Below are 20,876 nucleotides of genomic sequence, written 5' to 3'. Positions count from 1 at the left end.
ATTAATTCAATTGTGTACCTTTACGTCCTCCATAAATCAGAAGTGGCAAATTCATAATTAAATTATATTGCCACTAAGTAATGCTTGTAACACAGAATGATCGAACCACAAACTTGTATGTCACACCTCACTAATCTAAGTGTAAGAACTATCATGATAAAGAATTTTAGCAGAGGGAATCACCCCATTATTACAGTAAAAATGGCCTTAAATGTTTAGCAAATAAGGAGCTTAAACCAGAAACACACTGCAATAAACCAGCAAACATGATTCTAAAAAAACATATAACACCAGAGAAATAATTATATGTTTTTACACATATTCATTTGTACTTTAATTCATTAATGATACATTTAATAACACATTTATGTGTTTAATTATCATTTTTCATTATTTAATAACACATTTATGTATGTCATTATCATTTTAATTATATAATGACACATTTAAGTAATTATTGAATGATATATTTAATTAATTTATTTGTGTACCTTTACATCCTCCATAAATCAGAAGTGGCAAATTCATAATTAAATTAAATTGCCACTGAGACATGTAACACAGAATGATCGAACCACAAACTTGTATGTCACACCTCACTAATGTAGATGTAATAACTATCATGAAAAAGAATTTTAGGAGAGGGGATCACCCCATTATTACAGTAAAAACGGCCTTAAATGTTTAGCAAATAAGGAGTTTAAATGAGAAACACACCGCAATAAACCAGCAAGCAGAAACATGATCCTAAAAAAAAAAAAAACACCAGCTAACCTAGCTTGCTTCTCCTAAATATATATAATTGGGATTTATTTAACTAAATATTCGATTGCTTTGGACAGTAGTGTTAACACATTATTATTTTAGTTCACTTTAAATAATAATAATAGTGATAAACTATCATTTTAATGCAGAGTATTTAACAGGTTACACGTCACATTAATCCACTTCGACCTGCTGTAAGCTAACACGGTGTAGAAAAAAGTTTCTTTTCCATTAATAAAAATCTTAAACTTACCAAGCAAAGCCACAAACACGTCCGAGAAGCTGAAGAAGGTGTCCTGGATCGAAAAGTTCGAAGTTTGCTGGATAAATCCACAAGAGTGCAAAAGTTTTTCAGTCTGCTGTGAACTAGACGTATTGTCTGATCAGAAGCTGAGCTGAAAAGACCGAGGCTCGTTCACAGTCACACAAAATGTCCGACGGAAAATGCATCTTTCAAAAATCATCCAATCAGAGTTATGATCCTTGTCAACACGCAGTCACTTGGTTCGTGTAGCCCCTAAAAGCCATGCGCATAAAGTCCGTTTTGATTTGACAAATAGACACGAAGACCGGGAGAGAATTGCGGTGTGGAGGTCCTAACAGTGCAAGAAAAAAAACAAAGAGGCTGATTAAACAAAACTCCGCAAAAAATGGATAAACAAAAAAGAAATAATAACATACAATATAAGGAAATATTTTTTAGGTTGCTGTGGTGACTGCAGGTAGTCACGTGATCTGCGGCAGTGTAATGTTTTAGATTACATTTTACCCCACTTTCAGGTCCTCAACTTGGACAAGTGGCTGCAGATGCTTCGAATGATGACTGCCATTTTATTACCCTAATGTATAGAAGGCAACACTATTATATCACTATATAATACCCAATACCATCCACTTTTTGTTATGTGAGCTTAAAAATAATTACATCTGTAACCCTGTTTATTGTTCTAACCATAAAACTAAATAAATAAAACTATTGTTAAATATGAACTGACATAAGCAGAATAACTGAATAATTAATATTTTTTTTTACAATCACATCTTTTTTTTTTTTTTTTTAACTAATATTATGACTTATATCCAGCAGGACCAAGCTGTCTTTTCATTAATCTTGCTGTTGAGGCATTGTCTGGTGTGTGGTGTGTGTCTATGTATGTACACACATGTATACACACACACACTAAAAACTGCTGGGATCAAAAATAACCCAATCTTAACCCTGCTGCTGGGTCAATATGGATCGACTCGGCACTGCTTTATTTTAAATCAGCAGGAATGGGTTATGTGTTGGACCCAGCACATTGGTTCATATTTTCTACTCTAAAAATGGATTAAAATGACCTGGCTGTATAGGGGCTGTATAGTTATATGTATATATATATATATATATATATATATATATATATATATATATATATATTAAAATATGGGTTATTAAACTACTAACAATTGCTTTAAAATGACCCAATATATTTATTTTAAATCTGCCTTTATAAATGGAATATAATAATAAAACACGTTTCAGTCATTTACTGGAAAACAAGGCACATGATCTCAATTTGTAAAAAGTGCAGAAATACAATGGAAAAAACTAAAATGAAAAAACATAATAGCTATTTAATATCTGGTCCTCTTCAGCTGATTTACAACGCAAATGTTCTGAAACACTCATCGAATGTACTCAAAAGAGATGGGTCTTCAATGGCTGTACTATATATATATATATATATATATATATGTATATATATACATATACATCCCTTAAATCCACAACAAAACTGTGGATTTAAGGGAATGAGGAAGCTTCTATGCATCATTTATTTAATGTCATCCACTAACATTTTCTCTCTATTGAAGCAAAACTGTAATTTTTCTAGTGTCTTTGGGCTTCATACAGTAGTTTGTCTGTTATTTCTCTATCAGCAGTGTCAGCTTGTCACGAATTTTCAACTTCTTATGACTGAGTGAATTGTCCATGACACTAACTGCACAATGATTTGTGATGGTTAGCTCATATCTGCAAACAAATACATGGGATCTGCAGCAAAGTTGACAGTATTCATACTTGTTAGGTCCTTAACACATGAAAACACCTGTTGCCATGGAAATAGGTTCCCTCTGGATGGAGAGTTGAAGTGCTGGCTTCCTACTGTTTAGGACTCAGCTACCTCCATGTACATTATTTGAAAACAATCACACAGGTACACCGTGCTGAGTTAACCCATCTATGCCTGTCTCATGAAAAAATGGTAAGAAAAGTTCACATTTTTAAATATGATTTGGCCCTTTAACAAAATGTAAATAATGGTATCTACCATTTATTACCATATGATATATTAAAAATAATATAATATGGTTTTCTCCTTCTGGGTATCTATTAGGGAACAGAGGACAAGTATGACATTGTGTTCAACAGGATTTTGAACAAACTTTATTCCTTAAATTGAAACAAACTGTCTCAGAAATGAGTGACACATATGTCACGTCAGGCTCTTATGGCTTGAGGTAAAAAGGTGAATGACACGGGTGGCGGGGGCCAGGAGGCTCGGACCCGATGGATGCCGCTTGCGGCTTTAATTATTATTATTTTTCTAAGCGCTTCGACCCCAAATTTGACCCCCTAAACACCCATGAAAAGTTGTAAAACTTGGCACACATGTCAAGCCCGGCGAAAATCGCGATATTCTAAGGTCAGCATACACTTCAATGCAAAAGTGGCTCAACAGCGCCACCTACAAGTCAAAAAAATCCCCTACTGAATGGGGTCCGGGTACGTCTCCTTTGACGTAGGAACACGAAACTTGGCACACACGTGTAACTCCCTGAGTCGACCAAAAAAGTCAATTGAACACATGTTGCCATGGCAACGGGGCGCCCACCATCTTGGCGTGTGCGGCCATTTTCTGCACTTTACACACATCGTATTTCAGCGAACTAGTCTGAGGGGATTTGTGCCATTGACTCCAAACTTGGTGGGGACCTTCCTGACAAGTTGGGGACCAAACGTTCCTCAAATCTTTCTAATAGCAGAAAGCGTGTTACCGTGGCAACCGACGGAAAATGACCTTCTCGCCATGAAACACGGTTTCATCATATCTCCATAGAAATACGTGCGATCGGCACCAAACTTGACAGGATTCATACTTGTGACAACCCAAGTCCAGCATTGATGTCAATAGAACACCTGTTGCCATGGCAACGCACTGCCCGCCATCTTGGATTTCACTCCCATTTTAACGAACTAGTCTGAGGGGATTAGTGCGACTGACTCCAAACTTGGTGGGAAGCTTCCTGACAAGTTGGGGACCAAACGCTCCTCAAATCTTTCTAATAGGAAAAAGCGTGTAACCGTTGCAACCGACGGAAAAATGCCTTCTCGCCATGACACACGGTTTGCTTATGTCTCCATAGCAATACAAGGGATCTGCACCAAACTTGACAGGATTCATACAGGTTGGGTCCTTTACGCATTACACCACCTCTTGTCATGGCGACATCGGGTGGCGGGGTCCAGGCAGCTCGGACCCGATGGATGCCGCTTGCGGCTTTAATTCTCCTTCTCCTCCTCCTAAGCATTTCGACGCCAAATTTGACCCCCTAAACACCCATGAAAAGTTGTGAAACTTGGCACACACGTCAAGCCCGGCGAAAATCGGATATTATAAGGTCCGCATACTATTCAATGCAAAATTGCCTCAACAGCGCCACCTACAGTCACCAAAAATCACCACATGAATGGGGCCCAGGAAGTCTACTTCAACGTAGGAAGACGAAACTCGGCACACACGTGTACCACCCCGTGTTGACCAAAAAACTCAATGTAACACCTGTCGCCATGGCAACGGGGTGCCCGCCATCTTGGCGTGTGCGGCCATTTTTTTGCCATTTTTTCCACTTTACACACATCGTATTTGAACGAACTAGTCTGAGGGGATTCGTGCGACTGACTCCAAACTTGGTGGGAAGCTTCCTGACAAGTTGGGGACCAAACGCTCCTCAAATCTTTCTAATAGCAGAAAGCATGTTACCGTGGCAACAGACGGAAAAACGCCTTCTCGCCATGAAACACGGTTTGCTCATATCTCCACAGAAATACATGGGATCTCCACCAAACTTCACAGTATTCATACGTGTGACACCCCAAGTCCTGCAAAGAAGTCAATCAAACACCTGTTGCCATGGCAACGGGGTGCCCGCCATCTTGGATTTCACTGCCATTTGAACGAACTAGTCTGAGGGGATTCGTGCGACTGACTCCAAACTTGGTGGGAAGCTTCCTGACAAGTTGGGGACCAAACGCTCCTCAAATCTTTCTAATAGGAAAAAGCGTGTAACCGTGGTAACCGACGGAAAAATGCCTTCTCGCCATGAAACACGGTTTGCTTATATCTACAGAGGAATAAATGGGATCTGCACCAAACTTGGCAGGATTCATACAGGTTGGGTCCTTTACGCATTACACCACCTCTTGTCATGGCGACATCGGGTGGCGGGCTCCAGGCAGCTCGGACCCGATGGATGCCGCTTGCGGCTTTAATTAGGGTCCGAGCCATACGAAGTATGGCGAAACCCTATTGTAGTTGTAATGTTTATTAGGGTCCGAGCCATACAAAGTATGGCAAGGCCCTATTGTTCCTGAAATGTTTATTCTTTATTATTCTCCTTCTCCTAAGCATTTCGACGCCAAATTTGACCCCCTAAACACCCATGAAAAGTTGTGAAACTTGGCACACACGTCAAGCCTGGCGAAAATCGGATATTATAAGGTCCGCATACTATTCAATGCAAAATTGGCTCAACAGCGCCACCTACAGTCACCAAAAATCACCACATGAATGGGGCCCAGGAAGTCTACTTCAACGTAGGAACACGAAACTCGGCACACACGTGTACCACCCCGTGTTGACCAAAAAACTCAATGTAACACCTGTCGCCATGGCAACGGGATGCCCGCCATCTTGGCGTGTTCGGCCATTTTTTTGCCATTTTTTGCACTTTACACACATCGTATTTGAACGAACTAGTCTGACGGGATTCGTGCGACTGACTCCAAACTTGGTGGGAAGCTTCCTGACAAGTTGGGGACCAAACGATATTCAAATCTTTCTAATAGCAGAAATCGTGTTACCGTGGCAACCGACGGAAAATGACCTTGTCGCCATGAAACACGGTTTGATCATATCTCCATAGAAATACACGGGATCTGCACCAAACTTCACAGTGTTAATACGTGTCACACCCCAAAGCCAGCAAAGAAGTCAATTGAACACCTGTTGCCATGGCAACGGGGTGCCCGCCATCTTGGATTTCACTGCCATTTGAACGAACTACTCTGAGGGGATTCGTGCCACAGACTCAAAACTTGGTGGGAACGTTACTGACAAGTTGGGGAACTAATGCTATTCAAATCTTTATAATAGGAAAAAGCCTGTAACCGTGGCAACCGACGGAAAAAGCCTCCTCGCCATGAAACACGGTTTGATCATATCTCCATAGAAATAGATGGGAACTGCACCAAACTTGACAGGATTCATAGTTCTTGGGTCCTTAACGCATTACAGCACCTGTTGTCATAGCGACATCGGTGGCGGGGTCCAGGCAGCTCGGACCCGATGGATGCCGCTTGCGGCTTTATTATTATTATACTTCTAAGCATTTCGACGCCAAATTTGACCCCCTAAACAACCATGAAAAGTTGTGAAACTTGGCACACACGTCAAGCCTGGCGAAAATCGGATTTTATAAAGTCCGCATACTATTCAATGCAAAATTGGCTCAACAGCGCCACCTAGAGTCACCAAAAATCACCACATGAATGGGGCCCAGGAAGTCTACTTCAACGTAGGAACACGAAACTCGGCACACACGTGTACCACCCCGTGTTGACCAAAAAACTCAATGTAACACCTGTCGCCATGGCAACGGGGTGCCCGCCATCTTGGCGTGTGCGGCCATTTTTTTGCCATTTTTTGCACTTTACACACATCGTATTTGAACGAACTAGTCTGAGGGGATTCGTGCGATTGACTCCAAACTTGGTGGGAAGCTTCCTGACAAGTTGGGGACCAAACGCTCCTCAAAACTCTCTAATAGCAGAAAGCGTGTTACCGTGGCAACCGACGGAAAAACGCCTTCTCGCCATGAAACACGGTTTGCTCATATCTCCATAGAAATAGATGGGATCTGCACCAAACTTGACAGTATTCATACGTGTCACACCCCAAGTCCAGCAAAGAAGTCAATCGAACACCTGTTGCCATGACAACGGGGTGCCCGCCATCTTGGATTTCACTGCTATTTGAACGAACTAGTCTGAGGGGATTCGTGCGATTGACTCCAAACTTGGTGGGAAGCTTCCTTACAAGTTGGGGATCAAACGCTCCTTAAATCTTTCTAATAGGAAGAAGCGTGTAACCGTGGCAACCGACGGAAGAATGCCCTCGCCATGAAACACGGTTTGCTTATATCTCCATAGGAATACGTGGGATCTGCACCAAACTTGACAGGATTCATACTTCTGACACCCCAAGTCCAGCATTGATGACAATAAAACACCTGTTGCCATGGCAACGGACTGCCCGCCATCTTGGATTTCACTGTCATTTGAACGAACTAGTCTGAGGGGATTCGCGCGACTGGCTCCAAACTTGGTGGGAACCGTCCTGACAAGTTGGGGACCAAACGCTCCTCAAATCTTTCTAATAGCAGGAAGCGTGTTACCGTGGCAACTGATGGAAAATGACCTCGCCATGAAACACGGTTTGCTTATATCTCCATAGGAATACGTGGGATCTGCACCAAACTTGACAGGATTCATACTTCTGACACCCCAAGTCCAGCATTGATGTCAATAGAACACTTGTTGCCATGGCAACGGACTGCCCGCCATCTTGGATTTCACTCCCATTTTAACAAACTAGTCTGAGGGGATTCGTGCGACTGACTCCAAACTTGGTGGGAAGCTTCCTGACAATTTGGGGACCAAACGCTCCTCAAATCTTTCTAATAGGAAAAAGCGTGTAACCGTGGCAACCGACGGAAAAATGACCTCGCCATGAAACACGGTTTGCTTATATCTCCATAGGAATACGAGGGATCTGCACCAAACTTGACAGGATTCATACAGGTTGGGTCCTTAACGCATTGCAGCACCTGTTGTCATGGCAACATCGGGTGGCGGGGTCCAGGCAGCTCGGACCCGATGGATGCCGCTTGCGGCTTTAATTAGGGTCCGAGCCATACGAAGTATGGCGAAACCCTATTGTAGTTGAAATGTTTATTCTCCTTCTAAGCGTTTCGACCTCAAATTTGACCCCCTAAACACCCATGAAAAGTTGTGAAACTTGGCACACACGTCAAGTCCCGCGTAACTCGGATATTATAAGGTCCGCATACACTTCAATGCAAAATTGGCTCAACAGCGCCACCTAGAGTCACCAAAAATCACCACATGAATGGGGCCCAGGAAGTCTACTTCAACGTAGGAAGACGAAACTCGGCACACATGTGTACCACCCCGTGTTGACCAGAAAACTCAATGTAACACCTGTCGCCATGGCAACGGGGTGCCCGCCATCTTGGCGTGTGCGGCCATTTTTTTGCCATTTTTTGCACTTTACACACATCGTATTTGAACGAACTAGTCTGAGGGGATTCGTGCGATTGACTCCAAACTTGGTGGGAAGCTTCCTGACAAGTTGGGGACCAAACGCTCCTCAAAACTCTCTAATAGCAGAAAGCGTGTTACCGTGGCAACCGACGGAAAAACGCCTTCTCGCCATGAAACACGGTTTGCTCATATCTCCATAGAAATAGATGGGATCTGCACCAAACTTGACAGTATTCATACGTGTCACACCCCAAGTCCAGCAAAGAAGTCAATCGAACACCTGTTGCCATGACAACGGGGTGCCCGCCATCTTGGATTTCGCTGCTATTTGAACGAACTAGTCTGAGGGGATTCGTGCGATTGACTCCAAACTTGGTGGGAAGCTTCCTTACAAGTTGGGGATCAAACGCTCCTCAAATCTTTCTAATAGGAAGAAGCGTGTAACCGTGGCAACCGACGGAAGAATGCCCTCGCCATGAAACACGGTTTGCTTATATCTCCATTGGAATACGTGGGATCTGCACCAAACTTGACAGGATTCATACTTGTGACACCCCAAGTCCAGCACAGAAGTTAATCGAACACTTGTTGCCATGGTAACGGGGTGGCCGCCATCTTGGATTTCACTGTCATTTGAACGAACTAGTCTGAGGGGATTCGTGCGCTTCCAAACTTGGTGGGAAGCTTCCTGACAAGTTGGGGACCAAACGCTCCTCAAATCTTTCTAATAGGAGAAAGGGTGTTACCGTGGCAACCGATGGAAAAATACCTCGCCATTAAACACGGTTTGCTCATATCTCCACAGAAATAGATGGGATCTGCACCAAAGTTCACAGTATTCATACCTGTGACACCCCAAGTCCAGCAAAGAAGTCAATCGAACACCTGTTGCCATGGCAACAGGGAGGCCGCCATCTTGTATTTCATTTCCATTTGAACGAACTAGTCTGAGGGGATTCGCGCGACTGACTCCAAACTTGGTGGGGACCTTCCTGACAAGTTGGAGACCAAACGCTCCTCAAATCTCTCTAATAGGAAAAAGCATGTTACCGTGGCAACCCACGGAAAAAGCCTTCTCGCCATGAAACACGGTTTGCTTATATCTCCATAGAAATACATGAGATCTGCACCAAACTTGCAAGTATTCATACGTGTGACACCCCAAGTCCAGCAAAGAAGTCATTCGAACACCTGTTGCCATGGCAACCTACGGAAGATGACCTTCTCGCCATGAAACACGGTTTGCTCATATCTCCATAGAAATACATGAGATCTGCACCAAACTTGACAGTATTCATACGTGTCACACCCCAAGTCCAGCAAAGAAGTCAATCAAACACCTGTTGCCATGGAAACGGGGTGCCCGCCATCTTGGATTTCACTGCCATTTTAACGAACTAGTCTGAGGGGATTCGTGCGACTGACTTCAAACTTGGTGGGAAGCTTCCTGACAAGTTGGGGACCAAACGCTCCTCAAATCTTTCTAATAGGAAAAAGCATGTAACCGTGGCAACCGACGGAAAAACGCCTTCTCGCCATGAAACACGGTTGGCTCATATCTCCACTGGAATATGTGGGAACTCCACCAAACTTGACAGGATTCATACAGGCTGGGTCCTTAACGCATTACACCACCTGTTGTCATGGCGACATCGGGTGGCGGGGTCCAGGACCCTCGGACCCGATGGATGCCGCTTGCGGCTTTAATTAGGGTCCGAGCCATACAAAGTATGGCGAGACCCTATTGTAGTTGTAATGTTTATTATACTCCTAAGCATTTCGACCCCAAATTTGACCCCCTAAACGCCCATGAAAAGTTGTGAAACTTGGCACACACGTCAAGCCCCGTGGAACTCGGATATTCTAAAGTCCGCATACACTTCAATGCAAAATTGGCTCAACAGCGCCACCTAGAAAAAAATAAAATCCCCAAATGAATGGGGTCCCAGAAGTCTACTTCAACGTAGGAAGACCAAACTCGGCACACACGTGTACCACCCCAAGTCGAGCTGAAAAGTCAATGAAACACCTGTTGCCATGGCAACGGGGCGCCCGCCATCTTGGCGTGTGCGGCCATTTTTTTGCCATTTTTTGCACTTTACACACATCGTATTTGAACGAACTAGTCTGAGGGGATTCGTGCGACTGACTCCAAACTTGGTGGGAAGCTTCCTGACAAGTTGGGGACCAAACGCTCCTCAAATCTCTCTAATAGCAGAAAGCATGTTACCGTGGCAACCGACGGAAAAACGCCTTCTCGCCATCAAACACGGTTTGCTCATATCTCCACAGAAATACGTGGGATCTGCACCAAACTTCACAGGATTCATACGTGTGACACCCCAAGTCCAGCAAAGAAGTCAATTGAACACCTGTTGCTATGGCAACGGGGTGCCCGCCATCTTGGATTTAACTGCTATTTCAACGAACTAGTCTGAGGGGATTCGTGCGATTGACTCCAAACTTCGTGGGGAGCTTCCTGACAAGTTGGGGACCAAACGCTCCTCAAATCTTTCTAATAGGAAGAAACGTGTCACCGTGGCAACCGACGGAAAAACCCTCCTCGCCATGAAACACGGGTTGATCATATCTCCATAGAAATACACGGGATCTTCACCAAACTTCACAGCATTCATACCGGTTGGGTCCTTAACGCGTTACACCACCTGTTGTCATGGCGACATCGGGTGGCGGGGTCCAGGCAGCTCGGACCCGATGGATGCCGCTTGCGGCTTTAATTATTATTATACTTCTAAGCATTTCGACGCCAAATTTGACCCCCTAAACACCCATGAAAAGTTGTGAAACTTGGCACACACGTCAAGCCTGGCGAAAATCGGATATTATAAAGTCCGCATACTATTCAATGCAAAATTGGCTCAACAGCGCCACCTAGAGTCACCAAAAATCACCACATGAATGGGGCCCAGGAAGTCTACTTCAACGTAGGAAGACGAAACTCGGCACACACGTGTACCACCCCGTGTTGACCAAAAAACTCAATGTAACACCTGTCGCCATGGCAACGGGGTGCCCGCCATCTTGGCGTGTGCGGCCATTTTTTTGCCATTTTTTGCACTTTACACACATCGTATTTGAACGAACTAGTCTGAGGGGATTCGTGCGATTGACTCCAAACTTGGTGGGAAGCTTCCTGACAAGTTGGGGACCAAACGCTCCTCAAAACTCTCTAATAGCAGAAAGCGTGTTACCGTGGCAACCGACGGAAAAACGCCTTCTCGCCATGAAACACGGTTTGCTCATATCTCCATAGAAATAGATGGGATCTGCACCAAACTTGACAGTATTCATACGTGTCACACCCCAAGTCCAGCAAAGAAGTCAATCGAACACCTGTTGCCATGACAACGGGGTGCCCGCCATCTTGGATTTCACTGCTATTTGAACGAACTAGTCTGAGGGGATTCGTGCGATTGACTCCAAACTTGGTGGGAAGCTTCCTTACAAGTTGGGGATCAAACGCTCCTCAAATCTTTCTAATAGGAAGAAGTGTGTAACCGTGGCAACCGACGGAAGAATGCCCTCGCCATGAAACACGGTTTGCTTATATCTCCATAGGAATACGTGGGATCTGCACCAAACTTCACAGGATTCATACTTGTGACACCCCAAGTCCAGCATTGATGACAATAAAACAACTGTTGCCATGGCAACGGACTGCCCGCCATCTTGGGTTTCACTGTCATTTGAACGAACTAATCCGAGGGGATTCGCGCGACTGACTCCAAACTTGGTGGGAAGCTTCCTGACAAGTTGGGGACCAAACGCTCCTCAAATCTTTCTAATAGGAAAAAGCGTGTAACCGTGGCAACCGACGGAAAATGACCTCGCCATGAAACACGGTTTGCTTATATCTCCATAGGAATACGTGGGATCTGCACCAAACTTGACAGGATTCATACTTGTGACAACCCAAGTCCAGCATTGATGTCAATCGAACACCTGTTGCCATAGCAACAGGGTGCCCGCCATCTTGAATTTCACTGCCATTTGAACAAACTAGTCTGAGGGGATTCGTGCGACTGACTCCAAACTTGGTGTGAAGCTTCCTGACAAGTTGGGGACCAAACGCTCCTCAAATCTTTCTAATACAAAAAAACATTACAGCACCTCTTGTCATGGCGACATCGGGTGCCGGGGTCCAGGCAGCTCGGACCCGATGGATGCCGCTTGCGGCTTTAATTAGGGTCCGAGCCATACAAAGTATGGCGGGGCCCTATTGTTATTGCTATGTTTCTCCTCCTCCTCCTAAGCATTTCGACGCCAAATTTGACCCCCTAAACACCCATGAAAAGTTGTGAAACTTGGCACACACGTCAAGCCCGGCGAAAATCGGATATTATAAGGTCCGCATACTATTCAATGCAAAATTGGCTCAACAGCGCCACCTACAGTCACCAAAAAACACTACATGAATGGGGCCCAGGAAGTCTACTTCAACGTAGGAAGACGAAACTCGGCACACATGTGTACCACCCCGTGTTGACCAAAAAACTCAATGTAACACCTGTCGCCATGGCAACGGGGTGCCCGCCATCTTGGCGTGTGCGGCCATTTTTTTCCCATTTTTTGCACTTTACACACATCGTATTTGAACGAACTAGTCTGAGGGGATTCGTGCGATTGACTCCAAACTTGGTGGGAAGCTTCCTGACAAGTTGGGGACCAAACGCTCCTCAAAACTCTCTAATAGCAGAAAGCATGTTACCGTGGCAACAGACGGAAAAACGCCTTCTCGCCATGAAACACGGTTTGCTCATATCTCCACAGAAATACATGGGATCTCCACCAAACTTCACAGTATTCATACGTGTGACACCACAAGTCCAGCAAAGAAGTCAATCAAACACCTGTTGCCATGGCAACGGGGTGGCCGCCATCTTGGATCTCATTGCCATTTGAACGAACTAGTCTGAGGGGAATGGTTCGACCGACTCCAAACTCGGTGGGGACCTTCCTGACAAGTTGGGGACCAAACGCTCCTCAAATCTTTCTAATAGCAGAAAGCGTGTTACCGTGGCAACCGACGGAAAAAGACCTCGCCAAGAAACACGGTTTGCTCATATCTCCACAGTAATACATGGGATCTCCACCAAACTTCACAGTATTCATACGTGTAACACCCCAAGTCCAGCAAAGAAGTCCATCAAACACCTGTTGCCATGGCAACCGACGGAAAATGACCTTCTCGCCATGAAACACGGTTTGCTCACATCTCCATGGAAATGCATGGGATCTGCACCAAACTTGACAGGATTCATAATTGTGACACCCCAAGTCCAGCAAAGAAGTCAATCAAACACCTGTTGCCACGGCAACGGGGTGCCCGCCATCTTTGATTTCACTCCCATTTTAACGAACTAGTCTGAGGGGATTCGTGCGACTGACTCCAAACTTGGTGGGAACCTTCCTGACAAGTTGGGGACCAAACGCTCCTCAAATCTTTCTAATAGGAAAAAGCATGTTACCGTGGCAACAGACGGAAAAACGCCTTCTCGCCATGAAACACGGTTTGCTCATATCTCCACAGAAATACATGGGATCTCCACCAAACTTCACAGTATTCATACGTGTGACACCACAAGTCCAGCAAAGAAGTCAATCAAACACCTGTTGCCATGGCAACGGGGTGGCCGCCATCTTGGATCTCATTGCCATTTGAACGAACTAGTCTGAGGGGAATGGTTCGACCCACTCCAAACTCGGTGGGGACCTTCCTGACAAGTTGGGGACCAAACGCTCCTCAAATCTTTCTAATAGCAGAAAGCGTGTTACCGTGGCAACCGACGGAAAAAGACCTCGCCAAGAAACACGGTTTGCTCATATCTCCACAGTAATACATGGGATCTCCACCAAACTTCACAGTATTCATACGTGTAACACCCCAAGTCCAGCAAAGAAGTCCATTAAACACCTGTTGCCATGGCAACCGACGGAAAATGACCTTCTCGCCATGAAACACGGTTTGCTCACATCTCCATGGAAATGCATGGGATCTGCACCAAACTTGACAGGATTCATAATTGTGACACCCCAAGTCCAGCAAAGAAGTCAATCAAACACCTGTTGCCACGGCAACGGGGTGCCCGCCATCTTTGATTTCACTCCCATTTTAACGAACTAGTCTGAGGGGATTCGTGCGACTGACTCCAAACTTGGTGGGAACCTTCCTGACAAGTTGGGGACCAAACGCTCCTCAAATCTTTCTAATAGGAAAAAGCGTGTAACCGTGGCAACCGACGGAAAAATGACCTCGCCATGAAACACGGTTTGCTTATATCTCCATAGGAATACGTGGGATCTGCACCAAACTTGACAGGATTCATACTTGTGACACCCCAAGTCCAGCAAAGAAGTCAATCAAACACCTGTTGCCACGGCAACGGGGTGCCCGCCATCTTTGATTTCACTCCCATTTGAACGAACCAGTCTGAGGGGATTTGTGCCACTGACACCAAACGTGGTGCGAAGCTTCCTGACAAGTTGGGGACCAAACGCTCCTCAAATCTTTCTAATAGCAGAACGCGTGTAACCGTGGCAACCGACGGATAATGACCTTCTCGCCATGAAACGCGGTTTGCTCATATCTCCATAGGAATACGTGGGATCTGCACCAAACTTGGCAGGATTCATACACCTTGGGTCCTGAACGCGTTACACCACCTGTTGTCATGGCGACATCGGGTGGCGGGGTCCAGGCCGCTCGGACCCGATGGATGCCGCTTGCGGCTTTAATTAGGGTCCGAGCCATACAAAGTATGGCAAGGCCCTATTGTGGTTGAAATGTTTATTCTCCTTCTCCTCCTCCTCCTAAGCATTTCGACGCCAAATTTGACCCCCTAAACACCCATGAAAAGTTGTGAAACTTGGCACACACGTCAAGCCTGGCGAAAATCGGATATTATAAGGTCCGCATACTATTCAATGCAAAATTGGCTCAACAGCGCCACCTACAGTCACCAAAAATCACCACATGAATGGGGCCCAGGAAGTCTACTTCAACGTAGGAACACGAAACTCGGCACACACGTGTACCACCCCGTGTTGACCAAAAAACTCAATGTAACACCTGTCGCCATGGCAACGGGATGCCCGCCATCTTGGCGTGTTCGGCCATTTTTTTCCCATTTTTTGCACTTTACACACATCGTATTTGAACGAACTAGTCTGAGGTGATTCGTGCGATTGACTCCAAACTTGGTGGGAAGCTTCCTGACAAGTTGGGGACCAAAAATTGTTCAAATCTTTCTAATAGCAGAAAGCGTGTTACTGTGGCAACCGACGGAAAAGCGCCTTCTCGCCATGAAACACGGTTTGCTTATATCTCCATAGGAATACGTGGGATCTGCACCAAACTTGACAGGATTCATACTTGTGACACCCCAAGTCCAGCATTGATGACAATAAAACACCTGTTGCCATGGCAACGGACTGCCCGCCATCTTGGATTTCACTGTCATTTGAACGAACTAGTCTGAGGGGATTCGCGCGACTGGCTCCAAACTTGGTGGGAACCGTCCTGACAAGTTGGGGACCAAACGCTCCTCAAATCTTTCTAATAGCAGGAAGCGTGTTACCGTGGCAACTGATGGAAAATGACCTCGCCATGAAACACGGTTTGCTTATATCTCCATAGGAATACGTGGGATCTGCACCAAACTTGACAGGATTCATACTTGTGACACCCCAAGTCCAGCATTGATGACAATAAAACACCTGTTGCCATGGCAACGGACTGCCCGCCATCTTGCATTTCACTGCCATTTGAACGAACTAGTCTGAGGGGATTTGTGCCACTGACTCCAAACTTGGTGGGAAGCTTCCTGACAAGTTGGGGACCAAACACTCCTCAAATCTTTATAATAGGAAAAAGCCTGTAACCGTGGCAACCGACGGAAAACGCCTTCTCGCCATGAAACACGGTTTGCTCATATCTCCATAGAAAAACGTGGGATCTGCACCAAACTTGACAGGATTCATACTTGTGACAACCCAAGTCCAGCATTGATGTCAATAGAACACCTGTTGCCATGGCAACGCACTGCCCGCCATCTTGGATTTCACTCCCATTTTAACAAACTAGTCTGAGGGGATTCGTGCGACTGACTCCAAACTTGGTGGGAAGCTTCCTGACACGTTGGGGACCAAACGCTCCTCACATCTTTCTAATAGGAAAAAGCGTGTAACCGTGGCAACCGACCGAAAAATGCCCTCGCCATGAAACACGGTTTGCTTATATCTCCATAGGAATACGTGGGATCTGCACCAAACTTGACAGGATTCATACTTGTGACACCCCAAGTCCAGCATTGATGTCAATAGAACACCTGTTGCCATGGCAACGGGGTGGCCGCCATCTTGCATTTCACTGCCATTTGAACAAACTAGTCTGAGGGGATTCGTGCGACTGACTCCAAACTTGGTGGGAAGCTTCATGACAAGTTGGGGACCAAACGCTCCTCAAATCTGTCTAATAGCAGAAAGCGTGTTACCGTGGCAACCGACAGAAAAACGCCTTCTCGCCATGAAACACGGTTTGCTTATATCTCCATAGGAATACGTGGGATCTGCACCAAACTTGACAGTGTTCATACGTGTCACACCCCAAGTCCAGCAAAGAAGTCAATCAAACACCTGTTACCATGGCAACGGGTCGCCCGCCATCTTGGATTTCACTGCCATTTGAACGTACTAGTCAGAGGGGAATGGTCCGACCGACTCCAAACTCGGTGGGGACCTTCCTGACAAGTTGGGGACCAAACGCTCCTCAAATCTTTCTAATAGCAGAAAGCGTGTTACCGTGGCAACCGATGGAAGAAGACCTCGCCATTAAACACGGTTTGCTCATATCTCCACAGAAATAGATGGGATCTGCACCAAAGTTCACAGTATTCATACGTGTCACACCCCAAGTCCAGCAAAGAAGTCAATCAAACACCTGTTGCCATGGCAACGGACTGCCCACCATCTTGGATTTCACTCACATTTTAACAAACTAGTCTGAGGGGATTCGTGCCACTGACTCCAAACTTGGTGGGACGCTCCCTAATAAGTTGGGGACCAAACGCTCCTCAAATCTTTCTAATAGGAAAAAGCGTATAACCGTGGCAACCGACGGAAAAATGCGCTCGCCATGAAACACGGTTTGCTTATATCTCCAAAGGAATACGTGGGATCTGCACCAAACTTGACAGGATTCATACTTGTTGGGTCCTTAACGCATTACACCACCTGTTGTCATGGCGACTTAGGGTGGCGGGGTCCAGGCCGCTCGGACCCGATGGATGCCGCTTGCGGCTTTAATTAGGGTCCGAGCCATACGAAGTATGGCGAGACCCTATTGTAGTTGAAATGTTTATTATTAGGGTCCGAGCCATACAAAGTATGGCAAGGCCCTATTGTGGTTGTAATGTTTATTATTATACTCCTTCTAAGCATTTCGACGCCAAATTTGACCCCCTAAACACCCATGAAAAGTTGTGAAACTTGGCACACACGTCAAGCCTGGCGAAAATCGGATATTATAAAGTCCGCATACTATTCAATGCAAAATTGGCTCAACAGCGCCACCTAGAGTCACCAAAAATCACCACATGAATGGGGCCCAGGAAGTCTACTTCAACGTAGGAACACGAAACTCGGCACACACGTGTACCACCCCGTGTTGACCACAAAACTCAATGTAACACCTGTCGCCATGGCAACGGGGTGCCCGCCATCTTGGCGTGTGCGGCCATTTTTTCGCCATTTTTTGCACTTTACACACATCGTATTTGAACGAACTAGTCTGAGGGGATTCGTGCGACTGACTCCAAACTTGGTGGGAAGCTTCCTGACAAGTTCGGGACCAAAAATTGTTCAAATCTTTCTAATAGCAGAAAGCATGTTACCGTGGCAACAGACGGAAAAACGCCTTCTCGCCATGAAACACGGTTTGCTCATATCTCCATAGAAATACGTGGGATCTGCACCAAACTTGACAGAATTCATACGTGTGACACCCCAAGTCCAGCAAAGAAGTCAATCAAACACCTGTTGCCATGGTAACGGGGTGCCCGCCATCTTGGATTTCACTCCCATTTCAACGAACTAGTCTGAGGGTATTCGTGCGACCGACTCCAAACTTGGTGGGAAGCTTCCTGACAAGTTGGGGACCAAACGCTATTCAAATCTTTCTAATAGCAGAAAGCGTGTTACCGTGGCAACCGACGGAAAATGACCTCGCCATGTAACACGGTTTGCTCATATCTCCATAGAAATACGTCAGATCTGCACCAAACTTGACAGTATTCATACTGGTGACACCCCAAGTGCAGCAAAGAAGTCAATCGAACACCTGTTGCCATGGCAACGGTGTACCCGCCATCTGGGATTTCACTGCCATTTGAACGAACTAGTCTGAGGGGATTCGGGCGACCGACTCCAAACTTGGTGGGAACGTTCATGACAAGTTGGGGACCAAACGCTATTCAAATCTTTCTAATAGGAAAAAGCCTGTAACCGTGGCAACCTACGGAAAAAGCCTCCTCGCCATGAAACACGGTTTGCTCATATCTCCACAGGAATAAATGGGATCTGCACCAAACTTGACAGTATTCACACACGTTGGGTCCTTAACGCATTACACCACCTGTTGTCATGGCGACAGTGGGTGGCGGGGTCCAGGCAGCTCGGACCCGATGGATGCCGCTTGCGGCTTTAATTATACTTCTCCTCCTAAGCGCTTCGACCCCTAATTTGACCCCCTAAACACCCATGAAAAGTTGTGAAACTTGGCACACACCTCAAGCCCGGCGAAAATTGCAATATTCCATGGACTGCATACACTTCAATGCAAAAATGGCTCAACAGCGCCACCTAGAAAAAATAAATTACCCCCAATATAATGGGGACACAAACGTCTACTTCGACGCAGGAAAACGAAACTCGGCACACACGTGTAACACCCTGAGTCGAGCAAAAAAGTCAATCAAACATCTGTTGTCATGGCAACGGGGTGCCCGCCATCTTGGCGTGTGCGTCCATTTTTTGGCCATTTTTTGCACTTTACACACATCGTATTTGAACGAACTAGTCTGAGGGGATTCGTGCAATTGACTCCAAACTTGGTGGGAAGCTTCCTGACAAGTTGGGGACCAAAAATTGTTCAAATCTTTCTAATAGCAGGAAACGTGTTACCGTGGCAACCGACGGAAAAACGCCTTCTCGCCATGAAGCACGGTTTGCTCATATCTCCATAGAAATACGTGGGATCTGCACCAAACTTGACAGTATTCATACCTGTGACACCCCAAGTCCAGCAAAGTAGTCAACCAAACACCTGTTGCCATGGCAACTGGGTGCCCGCCATCTTGGATTTCACTGCCATTTCAACGAACTAGTCTGAGGGGATTCGTGCGACAGACTCCAAACTTGGTGGGAACGTTACTGACAAGATCGGGACCAAACGCTATTCAAATCTTTCTAATAGGAAAAAGCCTGTAACCGTGGCAACCCACGGAAAAAGCCTCCTCGCCATGAAACACGGGTTGATCATATCTCCATAGAAATACACGGGATCTTCACCAAACTTCACAGTATTCATACGTGTCACACCCCAAGTCCAGCAAACAAGTCAATTCAACACCTGTTGCCATGGCAACGGTGTACCCGCCATCTTGGATTTCACTGCCATTTGAACGAACTAGTCTGAGGGGATTCGGGCGACCGACTCCAAACTTGGTGGGAACGTTACTGACAAGTTGGGGACCAAACGCTATTCAAATCTTTCTAATAGGAGAAAGCCTGTAACCGTGGCAACCGACGGAAAAAGCCTTCTCGCCAGGAAACACGCTTTGCTTATATCTCCATAAGAATACGTGGGATCTGCACCAAACTTCACAGGATTCATACTTGTTGGGTCCCTAACGCATTACACCACCTGTTGTCATGGCAACATAGCATGTTAGCTAGCAGAATTAGCATGCAAGCAAAAAATCCTAACTAGGTATTTCAACGTTTCATATTCTCAGCTACGTGTTTTACCATGTCACCTACCATGTCACCAGGCTACCTACCATGCTAGGAACAGGTGTAAGGGATCGGGTGGCGGGGTCCAGGACGCTCGGACCCGATGGATGCCGCTTGCGGCTTTAATTAGGGTCCGAGCCATACGAAGTATGGCGAGACCCTATTGTGGTTGAAATGTTTATTATAGTTCTCCTTCTAAGCGCTTCGAGGCCAAATTTGACCCCCTAGACACCCATGAAAAGTTGTGAAACTTGGCACACACCTCAAGCCCGGCGAAAATCGCAATATTCTAAGGTCTGCATACATTTCAATGCAAAAATGACTCAACAGCGCCACCTAGAAAAAAAAATTACCCCCAAATGAATTGGGACCCGAACCTCTACTTCGACGTAGGAAGACGAAACTCGGCACACACGTGTAACACCCCGAGTCGAGCAAAAAAGTCAATCTAACACCTGTTGCCATGGCAACT

The sequence above is a fragment of the Melanotaenia boesemani genome, unplaced genomic scaffold (assembly GCF_017639745.1).
Source record: "Melanotaenia boesemani isolate fMelBoe1 unplaced genomic scaffold, fMelBoe1.pri S9Exx1, whole genome shotgun sequence".
In the NCBI taxonomy this organism is placed as follows: Eukaryota; Metazoa; Chordata; class Actinopteri; order Atheriniformes; family Melanotaeniidae; genus Melanotaenia; species Melanotaenia boesemani.
The sequence above is the reverse complement of the archived record's forward strand: the minus strand, read 5'-3'. Positions refer to the sequence as shown.